General features: G+C 47.3%; 1 protein-coding gene across 1 annotated transcript in view; it reads right to left on the reverse strand.

Moving 5' to 3' along the window:
• The window catches only part of LOC128686838 (leukocyte antigen CD37-like), a gene marked incomplete at its 5' end in the record, with an annotated part of 188241 nt that extends 181770 nt beyond the window's left edge, over positions 1 to 6471 (reverse strand). Inside the window, 1 exon segment of the mRNA XM_070082122.1 lies at positions 6392 to 6471.
• Between the last annotated feature and the right edge of the window lie 9950 nt (positions 6472 to 16421).

Below are 16421 nucleotides of genomic sequence, written 5' to 3' on the forward strand. Positions count from 1 at the left end.
TAGTACAGTGTGGCCGCTTGACGCATGTTGTCAGCCCCACTACCATGTGTCCAGTAGTACAGTGTGGCCGCTTGACGCATGTTGTCAGCCCCACTACCATGTGTCCAGTAGTACAGTGTGGCCGCTTGACGCATGTTGTCAGCCCCACTACCATGTGTCCAGTAGTACAGTGTGGCCGCTTGACGCATGTTGTCAGTGTCCCAGTGTGGCCGCTTGACGCATGTTGTCAGCCCACTACCATGTGTCCAGTAGTACAGTGTGGCCGCTTGACGCATGTTGTCAACCCCACTACCATGTGTCCAGTAGTACAGTGTGGCCGCTTGACGCATGTTGTCAGCCCACTACCCACTACCATGTGTCCAGTAGTACCCCATACCATGTGTCCAGTAGTACAGTGTGGCCGCTTGACGCATGTTGTCAGCCCCACTACCATGTGTCCAGTAGTACAGTGTGGCCGCTTGACGCATGTTGTCAGCCCCACTACCATGTGTCCAGTAGTACAGTGTGGCCGCTTGACGCATGTTGTCAGCCCCACTACCATGTGTCCAGTAGTACAGTGTGGCCGCTTGACGCATGTTGTCAGCCCCACTACCATGTGTCCAGTAGTACAGTGTGGCCGCTTGACGCATGTTGTCAACCCCACTACCATGTGTCCAGTAGTACAGTGTGGCCGCTTGACGCATGTTGTCAGCCCACTACCATGTGTCCAGTAGTACAGTGTGGCCGCTTGACGCATGTTGTCAGCCCACTACCATGTGTCCAGTAGTACAGTGTGGCCGCTTGACGCATGTTGTCAGCCCCACTACCATGTGTCCAGTAGTACAGTGTGGCCGCTTGACGCATGTTGTCAGCCCACTACCATGTGTCCAGTAGTACAGTGTGGCCGCTTGACGCATGTTGTCAGCCCCACTACCATGTGTCCAGTAGTACAGTGTGGCCGCTTGACGCATGTTGTCAGCCCACTACCATGTGTCCAGTAGTACAGTGTGGCCGCTTGACGCATGTTGTCAGCCCCACTACCATGTGTCCAGTAGTACAGTGTGGCCGCTTGACGCATGTTGTCAGCCCCACTACCATGTGTCCAGTAGTACAGTGTGGCCGCTTGACGCATGTTGTCAGCCCACTACCATGTGTCCAGTAGTACAGTGTGGCCGCTTGACGCATGTTGTCAGCCCCACTACCATGTGTCCAGTAGTACAGTGTGGCCGCTTGACGCATGTTGTCAGCCCACTACCATGTGTCCAGTAGTACAGTGTGGCCGCTTGACGCATGTTGTCAGCCCACTACCATGTGTCCAGTAGTACAGTGTGGCCGCTTGACGCATGTTGTCAGCCCACTACCATGTGTCCAGTAGTACAGTGTGGCCGCTTGACGCATGTTGTCAACCCCACTACCATGTGTCCAGTAGTACAGTGTGGCCGCTTGACGCATGTTGTCATACCATGTGTCCAGTAGTACAGTGTGGCCGCTTGACGCATGTTGTCAGCCCACTACCATGTGTCCAGTAGTACAGTGTGGCCGCTTGACGCATGTTGTCAGCCCACTACTGTGTCCAGTAGTACAGTGTGGCATGTGTCCAGTAGTACAGTGTGGCCGCTTGACGCATGTTGTCAGCCCACTACCATGTGTCCAGTAGTACAGTGTGGCCGCTTGACGCATGTTGTCAGCCCACTACCATGTGTCCAGTAGTACAGTGTGGCCGCTTGACGCATGTTGTCAGCCCCACTACCATGTGTCCAGTAGTACAGTGTGGCCGCTTGACGCATGTTGTCAGCCCCACTACCATGTGTCCAGTAGTACAGTGTGGCCGCTTGACGCATGTTGTCAGCCCCACTACCATGTGTCCAGTAGTACAGTGCGGAAGCAACACTGACGGTGGCAGTCAGTGTGACGCATCGTGTGACGGGCGTTGCAGTCAGTGTGACGCATCGTGTGACGGGCGTTGCAGTCAGTGTGACGCATCGTGTGACGGGCGTTGCAGTCAGTGTGACGCATCGTGTGACGGGCGTTGCAGTCAGTGTGACGCATCGTGTGACGGGCGTTGCAGTCAGTGTGACGCATCGTGTGACGGGCGTTGCAGTCAGTGTGACGCATCGGTTCTCTCTCTCTCTCTCTCTCTCTCTCTCTCTCTCTCTCTCTCTCTCTCTCTCTCTCTCTCCTGTGACTTTCACAAACTTATTTTATTTCCTATATATTTAGTTTCTAAATATATTTCAGTTAAACATTTTCAGTGTGACAAAGTCAGTTGTAGTTCCAACTGACTTCATGCCACTGTTAGCATCACATGGAACATGTCATCAGAGAAGCACATGAACTGTCTTCTGGAGCTCTGCTAGATAAAACTCTCAGAAATACCTTCAGAAAACTCAGTGCTCAACATATATCTTGCCTCTCTCCTCTACCACCTTCCCAACTTTCTAAACGCAAAATATGACAATATTGTCACAGCATCACTTCCAGCAAAATTTATTTCCCTGAACGAATTTCCTTGGACTTCCTCCTCTTTTCTGCAGCACTGCAAGCTTCTGATTATGTGTTGATTGCAACACGAAAGGCCTAGAGCTATCATTCTACTCCTCCCGTTGGTGTTTGGAATATATATATATATATATATATATATATATATATATATATATATATATAGATATATATATATATATATATATATATATATATATATATATATATATATATATATATATATATATATATATATATATATATATATCAATGAAACCACGAAACTAATGGTTTTTTAATCATTTACCAAACTGCAGCAGGCCAGGATTCGACCCCACGACACATTGTCCCGCTTCAAGAGGCCACACACTGTACATATCACCCTACCATCTGAGCCATCGATCCTACAAACATGAACCTAGCGAACTAGGCTTGTTTTATGTTGCGAGGACACTCGTGACAGATGTATGCTCGAGGATTAATTTCAGCCTCCTTCTGTTTGAATACCCGCCTCATGTTGTTTGTAGGATCGATGGCTCAGATGATAAGGTGACATGTACATTGTGTGGCCTCTTGAGGCGGGACAATGTGTTATGGGGTCGATTCTTGACCTGCCGCAGTTTGGTAAATGATATATATATATATATATATATATATATATATATATATATATATATATATATATATATATATATATATATATATATAATTTATATATATATTTATATATCTGTGGTCCCTGGAAAGGTGATGGTGGTCATGCTAACAGTAGTCACAAGCGAGGTGACATTCTTCAACCTCGCCTTTCAAACCGTATCTCTGTCTTCTCAATACAGTCCTTGAGTATCTTGTATGTTGTTGTTATGTCTTCCATGGTTTGGTCATCACACTTCAGTGCGTCTTCCAGGTCTGAAAAGCGCACATGTGCCGCTGATACCATTCATTATGTTAATATCCATCAAAGTGTACAGTCTCTGCCTTCCAGTATATCTCTTAACAGTAAACTGATTTTTCATAACTTCGTTTTCTGTTGTTAAAAATTGAGTAGTCATTCGTAAGACTATAACTGCAGTCAGCCCTAGTCATCATACGACTAACTGTAATCACCCCCAGTCATTGTACGATTGTAACTGTAGTCAATCCAAATCAATATACGACCGGAACAGTAGTCACTCCATGTCATCGTTTAGTCTTTCCATATCTTTTCAAATTTTTCTTCTCAGTTTTACATTGTTCCCAAAGGGCAAAATTTGTGACTGTTTTTAGTGTGAGGTTTGTGTATGACTAACCTCGCTGATGACAGTACTAACCCTGGTGTAACTTCACTTCACGTGAGTGGAGGCAAGACTGGCTGCCAGAGCAGTGTCTGTATTGAGAGTAGCAGTCGATGGTCGATCCTCCACCAGTCTTTGCGTTGAATGACACTCGCGGGTTCACTACTTAACACAGTTAAATACGAATCAGATATATTAATTATGTTGCATCCTTCCTTTTCAGTACAATTCCCTTTAGGCATTCTTTGATCAACTATAGTGCAAGACCCATTATGTAAATAAATGGTTCAGAGAACTGAGTACATCGACTCCAGGGTGAGGGACTGATTACCTCAAACTCCTTCTGATCTTCATTCTTCTTTGTATTGGACTGATTAAGCCACTGTGTGGCGAAACGTTACCACAGTAAAGATACTCAAGTGTTGCATATATGTCTTATTTATCAAGATGCACTATCTGTCTACTCTTAACTTTGTGGATCAGTCTTTGCTCTGGTACGATATTAAATGACTTAATACAGGAATATGCTGTTCACCTGCCACGCTCTTTCCTGTTTTATCTCCGCTACGCTGTCATTGAACTGCAGTAAGTTGGTCTACAAGTCACAACCTTAAGAAATCCACATGCTGGTTGTCGTGTATTAATCCTCTTCTCCCTAGGTGCTCCATCATTCTCCTTTTGATCTTCTCCATTACGCATGTCAAGGTTACAGGTCAGTAGTTTAGTGTTACCCCAGCTGGAGTAATGTGTGTGTGTGTGTGTGTGTGTGTGTGTGTGTGTGTGTGTGTGTGTGTGTGTGTGTGTGTGTGTGTGTGTGTGTGTGTGTGTGCTCTGTGAATGCTTTCTTATTTCGGTGCTCAAGTTTACACGACTTTCATTTCGGATCCGCAGTATAAATGAGTATACCACAAAAATAATTATGATGATGATAATTATGAAGATTACAGCGATGAGAAAGTAAAATTAATCAAAACAACAAGTGCTATGAAAGTAAACAGGGGTATTATTATTATTATAATCAAGGGGGAGCGCTAAACCCATAGGACTATGCAACGCTTGTAGCTGATAGCTGAGGCAGCTGCCTCAGCTATCAGCTACAAGCAAATGTCTCTGATACAAAAAAGAAGAATATATAAAGATCTGAAGACTGGTAAGTAAGATTCACAAATACTACTTAAGTTACAAGATGATGTAGAGATATATTAAGTTATAATGTAGAGATATATTAAGTTACCAGATGGAGTATAGAACTCAAGGAAAGGTATAGAAGTAAGATAAGAAGATAATATAGAATGTGTTGGTGCAGAAGACGAGGTAGATGAACACGATATGATGAAGGAAGGTGTGTTGTCCTAATTCATCCTTCCTTTAAAGAATGAGGAGCTGGCGTGAATTCTTCAACACATTTCAATCACATTCAGGTGATCGGTCAAGGTGAGAGTTTTCTGAAAATAATATGAAAAAATATTGCGAGTTGTGACAAGTGGCAGAGCAGTTCTTAATATGCGCAATATGTGGGCACCATCCTTCTCTAGTCTGGCACTCGTCTCAGAGGCAGGAAGTAGGTGACATCCCACACAACTTTGAGGTAAGAATTCTCATTATTCATATAAGCCCGTCCGCTGCGCCATATATGTCATCGCGGTACCCTCATGTCGGCTCCTGTGCAGGAGCGCAGGAAGGCGCGCACACGCCAGCACACCTCTGATGTACACGTATATTTAACCAGCTCTCCGGTAGTATAACCAGAGTTCCTGGTTCACCACCTAATTAATCAATTAGCTGCAAAAATATTAATTGTATCCTGGGTCACCATGCACTGCCTGCAGGCACTTATGCAGTTTGTGACAGAAGGATGAAAGATCTTGTTCATCGCAGATATTTTCACATACAGATGTTTCTCCTCTCCTCAAGATAGTACCTCCCAAGCTCTCTGATTCATTCTTAGTCTTTCACCTGTTTTACTGACCATTAGTGACAGTGGCCCAAACCAGGTCAACCAGGACCACCACGTCTTACCAGTCAACCAAACCAGGACCACCACGGCTTGCCAGTCAACCAAACCAGGTCAGCCAGGATCACCACGACTTACCAGTCAACCAAACCAGGACCACCACGGCTTGCCAGTCAACCAAACCAGGTCAGCCAGGATCACCACGACTTACCAGTCAACCAAACCAGATCAACCAGGTTCACTACGACTTACCAGTAAACCAAATCAGGTCAACCACGACTTGCCAGTCAACCAAACCAGGTCAGCCAGGATCACCACGACTCACCAGTCAACCAAGCCAGATCAACCAGGTACACCACGACTTACCAGTAAACCAAATCAGGTCAACCACGACTTGCCAGTCAACCAAACCAGGTCAATCATGACCACCACGACTTACCAGTTAACCAAATCAGCTCAACCAGGACCATCATGACTTACCAGTCAACCAAACTAGGTCAACCAGGACCACCATGGTTTAACAATCAATATTCACGAGATACAATTATGCGCCACATTTTATTAAAAGAAATTCTTGACCATAATTTGGGTAATGTTGTAAATTTAATTATAATATTGAATGAGGGAATTATGTTGTGAGGTTTCACCGAGGCTCAATATTAGTATGAAGAGGTCAATTAAAACTGATGATTAATGAACCTACCTTGCTGTGTGGTGTAGCAGTGTGGATCATGATGACCTGTGATGATCATCATAACCATGGATGATGACAGCAGCGTTAGCCTGTCGAGAGGAAACAAAATAATCATTATATAGCTTTACTAACAATGATAACACTTCACCTACATAACCTGAGGTGTCTCCATGTGAGGTGCATGACATGTGACATATTGACGTCACCTTAGCACCATAACATATCACATACTGACGTATTAGTAAGGTACTAATGGAAGGCGAGTGGCAGCTAATGGTAAGTTATGTCACTAAGGAACCCACCAAGAGGTGAATTTACTCACTGCTTTTGACTCATAATTCATACAAAAAAATAGAGTATGTGTACTCAGCCGCAACAAGTGAGACACTGACTCAAGACTAGGTGTTTAAGTATTACGTCAATTCTTAATACCTAAACACACTAACTGGCTGGTATTTGAATCAGGCAGCCATTCCCAGAGCAGTTGGAGGCCCCTACACCGGCACAGTCCATAACTGCCACCTTGGTTGGCAGAAGTGCAAGTGGGTGTTTGGTGCATCCTTTATAACGTGTAAGATACTCAGAGTACCCTACAAATACATAACCTCGTAATGACCTCACCACCTCTCATACATAACCTCATAATGACCTCACCACCTCTCATACATAACCTCATACAGCCCTCACCACCTCTCATACATAACCTAAGACATGCTGACCTCAAATGGTTGTATACTTAACATAAAAGCTGTGTAACAAAGGTAACTTGTACACCTTAATAAATGGAAATTGAGACTTGAGACAGTCGCTACCTTAATATTATCATTATCATTGTTATCATTATTATTGTAATTCTGGTGATAGGTAGATAATGAGTGATATAAGGATAGGGAGGGTAGCTCCGGTGCCTTGGATGAAGAGTCCTGGAGCAGCATCAAGACAGGTTCTTTGAAAGATGTTAAAAATATTAATCACGTTATTGTTCTCTTGTCTACAATATTTGCAACGATGAGTTGTAGCAGTGTGTATATTGTCATGTGATGTGTTCTTGTACGTTGCTACTCAGGCCCGTGTTCTTATAAGGTAGTACTCAGGTCCGTGTTCTTGTAAGGTGGTACTCAGGTCTGTGTTTATATAAGGCGGTACTCAGGTCCGTGTTCTTGTAAGGTGGTACTCAGGTCTGTGTTTATATAAGGCGGTACTCAGGTCCGTGTTCTTGTAAGGTGGTACTCAGGTCTGTGTTTATATAAGGCGGTACTCAGGTCCGTGTTCTTGTAAGGTGGTACTCAGGTCTGTGTTTATATAAGGCGGTACTCAGGTCCGTGTTCTTGTAAGGTGGTACTCAGGATCGTGTTTTTATAAGGTGGTACTCAGGTCCGTGTTCTTGTAAGGTGGTACTCACGACCACTACTACTGCTACTATCATGGCTTCTACCACCACCACTGCTGTTACTACCTTTCCTGTTACTATCAACAACAACAGCAGCAGCTGCTGCTGTTGTTGTTGCATCACCAAGTAACTACAAGTTGTATTGCAGAGTGTTTATTGCATCAGTATTTGTTGTAGTTACACAGTGTTACTTAACAGGGTACTTGTTACTTAAAGATCACTGTAGTCTTGAATATAATGACACTGTCAGTAGTGTCTCCCTCAACACTGCCAGTAGTGTCTCCCTCAACACTGCCAGTAGTGTCTCCCTCAACACTGCCAGTAGTGTCTCCCTCAACACTGCCAGTAGTGTCTCCCTCAACACTCCCAGTAGTGTCTCCCTCAACACTGCCAGTAGTGTCTCCCTCAACACTGTCAGTAGTGTCTCCCTCAACACTGCCAGTAGTGTCTCCCTCAACACTGTCAGTAGTGTCTCCCTCAACACTGCCAGTAGTGTCTCCCTCAACACTGCCAGTAGTGTCTCCCTCAACACTGCCAGTAGTGTCTCCCTCAACACTGCCAGTAGTGTCTCCCTCAACACTACCAGTAGTGTCTCCCTCAACACTGCCAGTAGTGTCTCCCTCAACACTGCCAGTAGTGTCTCCCTCAACACTGCCAGTAGTGTCTCCCTCAACACTGTCAGTAGTGTCTCCCTCAACACTACCAGTAGTGTCTCCCTCAACACTGCCAGTAGTGTCTCCCTCAACACTGCCAGTAGTGTCTCCCTCAACACTGCCAGTAGTGTCTCCCTCAACACTGCCAGTAGTGTCTCCCTCAACACTGCCAGTAGTGTCTCCCTCAACACTGCCAGTAGTGTCTCCCTCAACACTGCCAGTAGTGTCTCCCTCAACACTCCCAGTAGTGTCTCCCTCAACACTACCAGTAGTGTCTCCCTCAACACTGCCAGTAGTGTCTCCTTCAACACTGCCAGTAGTGTCTCCCTCAACACTACCAGTAGTGTCTCCCTCAACACTACCAGTAGTGTCTCCCTCAACACTACCAGTAGTGTCTCCCTCAACACTACCAGTAGTGTCTCCCTTAACACTACCAGTAGTGCCTCCCTCAACACTACCAGTAGTGTCTCCCTCAACACTACCAGTAGTGTCTCCCTCAACACTACCAGTAGTGTCTCCCTCAACACTGCCAGTAGTGTCTCCCTCAACACTACCAGTAGTGTCTCCCTCAACACTGCCAGTAGTGTCTCCCTCAACACTGCCAGTAGTGTCTCCCTCAACACTACCAGTAGTGTCTCCCTCAACACTACCAGTAGTGTCTCCCTCAACACTACCAGTAGTGTCTCCCTCAACACTACCAGTAGTGTCTCCCTCAACACTACCAGTAGTGTCTCCCTCAACACTGCCAGTAGTGTCTCCCTCAACACTACCAGTAGTGTCTCTCTCAACACTACCAGTAGTGTCTCCCTCAACACTGTCAGTAGTGTATCCCTCAACACTGCCAGTAGTGTCTCTCTCAACACTACCAGTAGTGTCTCCCTCAACACTGTCAGTAGTGTCTCCCTCAACACTGCCAGTAGTGTCTCCCTCAACACTGCCAGTAGTGTCTCCCTCAACACTGCCAGTAGTGTCTCCCTCAACACTGCCAGTAGTGTCTCCCTCAACACTGCCAGTAGTGTGTCTCTCAACACTGCCAGTAGTGTCTCCCTCAACACTGCCAGTAGTGTCTCCCTCAACACTGCCAGTAGTGTCTCCCTCAACACTGCCAGTAGTGTCTCCCTCAACACTGCCAGTAGTGTCTCCCTCAACACTGCCAGTAGTGTGTCCCTCAACACTGCCAGTAGTGTCTCCCTCAACACTGCCAGTAGTGTCTCCCTCAACACTGCCAGTAGTGTCTCCCTCAACACTGCCAGTAGTGTCTCCCTCAACACTGCCAGTAGTGTCTCCCTCAACACTGCCAGCAGTGTCTCCCTCAACACTGCCAGCAGTGTCTCCTTCAACACTGCCAGTAGTGTCTCCCTCAACACTGCCAGTAGTGTCTCCCTCAACACTACCAGTAGTGTGTCCCTCAACACTGCTAGCAGTACCTCCCTCAACACTGCTAGCAGTACCTCCCTCAACACTGCTAGCAGTACCTCCCTCAACACTGCTAGCAGTACCTCCCTCAACACTGCTAGCAGTACCTCCCTCAACACTGCCAGCAGTGTCTCCCTCAACACTGCCAGCAGTGTCTCTCTCAACACTGCCAGCAGTGTCTCCTTCAACACTGCCAGTAGTGTCTCTCTCAACACTGCCAGCAGTGTCTCCCTCAACACTGCCAGTAGTGTCTCTCTCAACACTGCCAGCAGTGTCTCCCTCAACACTGCCAGCAGTGTCTCTCTCAACACTGCCAGCAGTGTCTCCTTCAACACTCACTGTTTCACCTCGTATGGTTTATCTCGTTCATTCTTTCCTCAATGACTGAGACGATGATCATCTGGCATCTAGAAGGAGAGAGATAGAGGGGGAGGGGGAAGGCGAGGGCGGAAATTAGAGAAAGGTAAGAGACAAGGACACATTAAGATAAATGGTTGTATGAGGACAAATAGAGACAAAGAGCTGGTATTTTAGACGGGGGGGGGGAAAGCAGGGGATCAGAACCCCCACTTCACGAAGAAAGATGGATGAGTTTGGACAGCTTAGAAAAAAAAAGAAGACAGACACAGTGAAATCTATATATAGATGACAGGTCGTGACAGAAGGACATAGAAGGTGAGGTAGATGAGTGTCAGAGATGGTGGAGCAGCAAGCATCAGGCAGCTTACTTATGATCAGTTGTAGACCATCACCATCACCATCACCTTCACCTTCACCTTCACCTTCACCTTCACCTTCACCTTCACCATCACCTTCACCATCACCTTCACCATCACCTTCACCTTCACCTTCACCTTCACCTTCACCATCACCTTCACCATCACCTTCACCATCACCTTCACCTTCACCTTCACCTTCACCTTCACCTTCACCATCACCTTCACCTTCACCTTCACCTTCACCTTCACCTTCACCTTCACTTGAGCTTCATCAGTGTTCATTGACTCGATTATCAGTTTATTACTAAATATAAACATTTAACTTCACAAAACAACTTCCAAATTGGGCTTTTACTGGGTTTGGTTGGGCGGGCCCAAACGGCACGCCCGGGTGGTTGCTGGAAAACCGGCACCTGGCTGGTTGCTGGCGAACCCGCCCGTCCCGGGCTGGTTCCTTAAAAACCCCGGCATCACCTGGCTGGTTCTGGCAAACAACTCCCCCTGGCTGGTTCCCCGGCAAACCCGGCATCCCGGGTGGTTCTGGAAAGGCAACTCACCTGGCTGGTTGCTGGCAACCCGGCATCACCTGGCGGGTTTCTGGAAAGGGTCACCTGGCTGGTTCCCGGAAACCCGATCCCCCTGGCTGGTTCGGGAAGCTTGACGTCACCTGGCGGGTTGCTGGCAAACCGGATCACCTGGCTGGTTTTGGAAAAGCTTTTGGGGAAACCCATCCCCTGGCTGGTTCTGGCAAAACCCACTCCCGGGCCTTTTTTCTGGAAAACGGCTCCCTGGTTACAGCAAGGCACATCACCTGGCTGGTTCCCTTAAGCAAACCCCTTTGGGGGTTGACCCATCACCTGGCTGGTTACTGGAAAACCGGCTCAGGGCTGGTTACTTTGGGGGCAACTCCCCCTGGTTTACTGGAAAAGGGGCTCACCTTTTGTTGCTGGCAGAACCCGGCGTCCCCTGGCTGGTTGCGGGCCCAAACCGGAATCACCTGGCTAGTTGCTAGCGGAGCATCACCTGGCTGGTTATTTGGAAAGGCCGTCACCTGGCTGGTTCTGGAAACCCCGGCATCCCCTGGCTGGTTTTTTGGCAAGTTTTAGGAAAATCACCTGGCGGGTTGCTGGCAAAAAGGGGCCCAAAAACCGGCTGGTTGCGGGCCCAGGCCGGTTTCACCTGGCTGGTTGCTAGCAAGGTTTGGCATCACCTGGCGGGTTTTTGGCAGGCGGCTCACCGGGCCCAGTTACTGGAAGGGGTTTTTCACCTGGCTGGTTACTGCAACGGCATCCCCTGGCGGGTTCTGGAAAACGGCCCCACCTACCCATTTTGGGCGGCTTGAAACTTTAAACCAAAACCCTGGCGGGTTAACGGAAACGGCTCCCTGGCGGGTTTACTGGCAAACGCTCCCTAGCTGGTTATGAAACCCGGCATCCCCCTGGCTATTTACTTTGGGGCTTGACGTCCCCTGGCTGGTTCTGCAAGCGACATCACGGCTTTTTTGCAAACGGAAAACCCCCTGGTTTATTTGCAAACGACACCCACCGGTTTGGCTAGCAACCCCGGGCATCCCCCTAGTTTGTTACAAACCGTTGACATCACCTGGTTTTTTCTGGAAAACCCGGCTCCCCTGGCTGGTTATTTGGCAAACCCCACGACGGGTTCCACCTGGCTAGTTCCCTGGCAAACGCCCCCACCTGGCTAGTTCTGGAAAAGCTTGCCCCGGCAAAATTCACCCGGGTGTTCTGGCAAACGTCACCTGGCTAGTTCGGAAAGGCTTGACATCCCCCTGGCTGGTTCCCTGGCCCCGCACCCACCTGGCTTGTTCTAGCAAACGACTACCTGGTTTTTTGCTGGCAAACAATCCGGCTTTTTCTGGAAAACAAAACTGGCTTGTTCCCGGCAAACGACTTTCACCTTGGTTTTGGAAACAACACCCACCTGGCTAGTAATTTTGAAGCGCCCTCCCCCTGGCTAGTTCCTGGAAAACGACACCTCAGTTTTGGCAAACCCGGCGCTCCCCCTTGGCTGGTTCAAACAACCCGGCTCCCTTTTTTAGTTCTGGAAAAGGGGCTCAACCTGGTTATTGTTTGGAAAGCTTGAAAGGCCTAGCTAGTTTTTGGCTTCCACCCCTTTAGCTAGTTTCTGGAAAACTTGACATCCCCTAGCTGGTTCTAAAACCGGCTCACCTGGCTATTACTGGCAAACGCCCATCACCTGGCTGGTTCTAACTTGAAACGCCGGCGGCCGGGGTTGGCATCCTAGCTTTTCTGGAAAACGACGCCCACGGCTGGTTGTTGGCGAAGCAAACCCCCACCTAATTTTCTGCAAGCGTATCACCTAGCTGGTTACTAGAAAACGGCATCCCCCTGGCTAGTTACTGTAAACGGCATCCCCCGGCTGGTTACTGCAAGCCCTGACGTCACCTGGCTAGTTACTGGAAAGGGAAAACATCCCCCTGGCTAGTTCCTTGCAAACCCCTTTCTGGTTCTAGGCCTGGCTCCCTGGCTAGTTCTAGAAACCCGGCATCCGTTTCTGGTTACTAGGTGACTCCCTGGCTAGTTATTTTGGCCCTTGACCCCCCCTTTCCCTGGTTACTAGGCCTAAAACGTCCCTGGCGGGTTACGGCAGGCGACATCCCTTTCGGGTTTGAAGGCCGGGCTCACCTGGCTGGTTGCTAGCAAAGGGGCATCCCCTGGCTGGTTCGGGAAAAAACATCACTTATCTAGTTCCTTAAGAGGCGGAAAACCCACCGGGCCCTGGTTCTGAAACGGCTCCTTTCTGGTTATTTGGCCCCGGGTCCCCTTTCGGTTCTAGAAACCCGGCTCCCCTGGCAAATTTCTAGGCAAAGGGTACTTTCTAGTTTTTGGGGCCTACTCACCGGGCCCTAGTTCTGGCCCGACATCCTTGTCTTTTTCAGGGCCGGGCTCACCTGGCTGGTTCTAGCGGGGTTGACATCCTTATCTTTTCTGCAACCCTGACTCCCCCTGGCTGGTTCCCTGGGTTTGACTCCTTTCTAGTTCTGAAACCCCGGCTCCCTGGCTGGTTCTAAAAAGGGGCATCACCGGGCCCCAAGTTCTACCCCAAACGACTCACTTTCGGTTTACGGGAAAACCTGCCCCCCGGGTGGTTCGGGAAAACGACTCACCTGGCTGGTTCCTACCCCGGTTTGAATCCTTTTTGGTTACTAGACCGGGCATCACCTGGCTGGTTCGGGAAAGGCGACCCCTTTTATCTGGTTCTCCCAAAAGGGCTTTCGCCCCCAAGCTGGTTACTTGAGATTGGCATCGACTGGCTGGTTCTGGAAAACGACTCGACTGGCTAGTTGCCTTGACTTGACTCACCTGGCTATTGCTGGTAAACGACTCCATAAACTGTTCTGGCAAAGGGCATCGCCCCAGCTGGTTCCTGAAAACGACATCACCTAGCTGGTTCTAAAAACGGCTCGACTGGCTAGTTTACTATGAGCTATATCACCACCCCACTGCTACCATTAACTGCCCTGGGGGGGTTTTAAAACTTTATATTTGAAATTTAAAATTTTACACACACATGTGTTATTATATATATTATATATATTATATATATATATATATATATATTATTTTTATAATATATATAAATATATATATATATATATATATATATATATATATATATATATATGTATATATATATTTATTTATTTATTTATATATTTCTACCCAGTCCAACCTCTCACCTTCCCCCCCCTAAAACAAACACACAAAAAAGCATCACTAAAAGTCTCAGTAATTTAAAATTACACAGCCCAGTAAAATGGGACTAACCATAACCATTTGTGTGTGTGTGTGGGGTTGTGTGTGTGTTTTGTTTTGTGTTGTGTGTGTGTGTGTGTGTGTGTGTGTGTGTGTGCATGTATGTGTGTGGGGGGCATGTATGTGTGTGTGTGTGTGTGTGTGCATGTATGTGTGTGTGTGTGTTGTTTTATGTGTGTGTGTGTGTGTGTGTGTGTGTGTGTGTGTGGGGCATGTTTGTGTGTGTGTGGGGCTTTATGTGTGTGTGTGTGTGTGTGTGTGTGTGGGGGCATGTTGTGTGTGTGTGTGTCATGTTGTGTGTGTGTGTGTGTGTGTGTGCATGTATGTGTGTGTGTGTGTGGGGCATGTGGGTCAATGTGTGCATGTGTGTGTGTGTATGTGTGTGTGTGTGTGTGTGTGTGTGTTTTGTATGAAAGGGTGTGTGTGTTTTATGTATGTGTGTGTGTATGTATATTTTTAACGTGTGTGTACGGGCAGAGCGGGAAAAGGGGTAATGTGCAGACTGGGGAGAAAACAGGCACTCCAAAGGCCACTGATGGCCCCTCACCACCACTCTGCAATTCGACACGCTGAGGGAAGTTGCATCGTCTTGCTGTGGGAATGTTCTGTTGCAACACAGTAACCATCTGCTTGCCGAGACGTGTTACTTGAGGGTTAGCTGAGGAAGACTTTCCTAAGAGTTATTAGCCACAGAGACTTAGTCAGTCAAGATATCCCAAGGAAGCCAATCAGTGTGGCTGGAGAACATATACAGCGATAATAATTTATGTAGACCCGGAAATTATGCAGGTTAAAAAAGGTTTTGAACAAATCCCAAATTTGTATTTTAAATTTTTGTCGACACCCAAAGGGGTTTTGTTTACGTTGGGATTCCTTAGATCATCTTCAAGAGGAGACTCGTAAGAGGCGGCTAACACCCAAGTACCTATTTACTGTTAGGCGAACATGGGCAGCAAGTCAGTGGAGACTTGCCCATGTGTCTCAACTCAGCTAACACCTGAAATCGAGACCTTTTGGTTTCACAGAGCTCCAGTTGCTGAACCCATTATGTACCTCTGTAATCTTTTAAGCACCGCCCAAAGGATGGGTGTGGTGTGCATTATTATGCACATCATGAAGTTCAGCTGACTAACTGTTGGTTGTGAACTGGACGCTATACCACTGAGCTACGAAGACGTCCTCAAAGTAGCTGAATCCCTATGTTATTGTTTGTACTTTGGGGGGTTTGATTGTCATGGTTCTTATAAATATCAAAACAAGATATTAAAAATTTTCTTCGGGATTTGTAGGAAAATTATAAAATTAAAAATATGTTATTTTGGGGCATGTGCCTCGTTCATGGGTTAAAAGATGTTATCTTAAGCCCAAATATCAACAAGGGACCCCCAAATCCACACTGTTTACACAGACACTGCCATGCATAGTGTATGTGGGTTACATAGGCACTTTTTACACTGGTAATGTTTATACAGGGAATATTTACACAGAGTGGATTGCACAGGGTGTGGGTTAAACTGTTTATACAGGGAGTGTTTACATGGAATGTTTTCATAAGGAGTGCACATGTTGTGTTTACACAAGGAATGGCAACAGAGGGAGGGTTGACATAGGGAGATTTTACATAGGTAATAATAATGAGACATATACAAAGTATGAACTTTTACTCAGATATTTGTCTCGCCAGCAGCTTCTTTAGTCCAGAGGAGGTACTGTACATAAAAAAAAAAAAAATTAGAGAATACATAGTTGCAGGCGTGGTGAAGAGGCTCTTGGTCTGAGGAATTAGACCTGTCGGTCTTCTTCCTCCCGACCAAACTAAAAACCCCCCTTCTCCCCCCCCTATCCCATCCTGCCCCTCCTCCCTTTTTTCCCTTTTCCCCCTCCTCCTCCCCCACCCCCCCCCCTTTTGCCCTTCCTTTTTGGCCTTTGGGGTTTCTCCCCGGGGGCGCTGGGGCCCCAGGTGGGGAAAAGGGCACCCGGGGGCCCTCCCTTCCATTGAGGTTCTTGGCTGTGGGGGTGGTTTTCCATGGGTCTGGATGCCTGGGGATGTCGATCCTCTCCGGG

This window comes from Cherax quadricarinatus, chromosome 7 (genome assembly GCF_038502225.1).
Source record: "Cherax quadricarinatus isolate ZL_2023a chromosome 7, ASM3850222v1, whole genome shotgun sequence".
Taxonomy (NCBI): Eukaryota; Metazoa; Arthropoda; class Malacostraca; order Decapoda; family Parastacidae; genus Cherax; species Cherax quadricarinatus.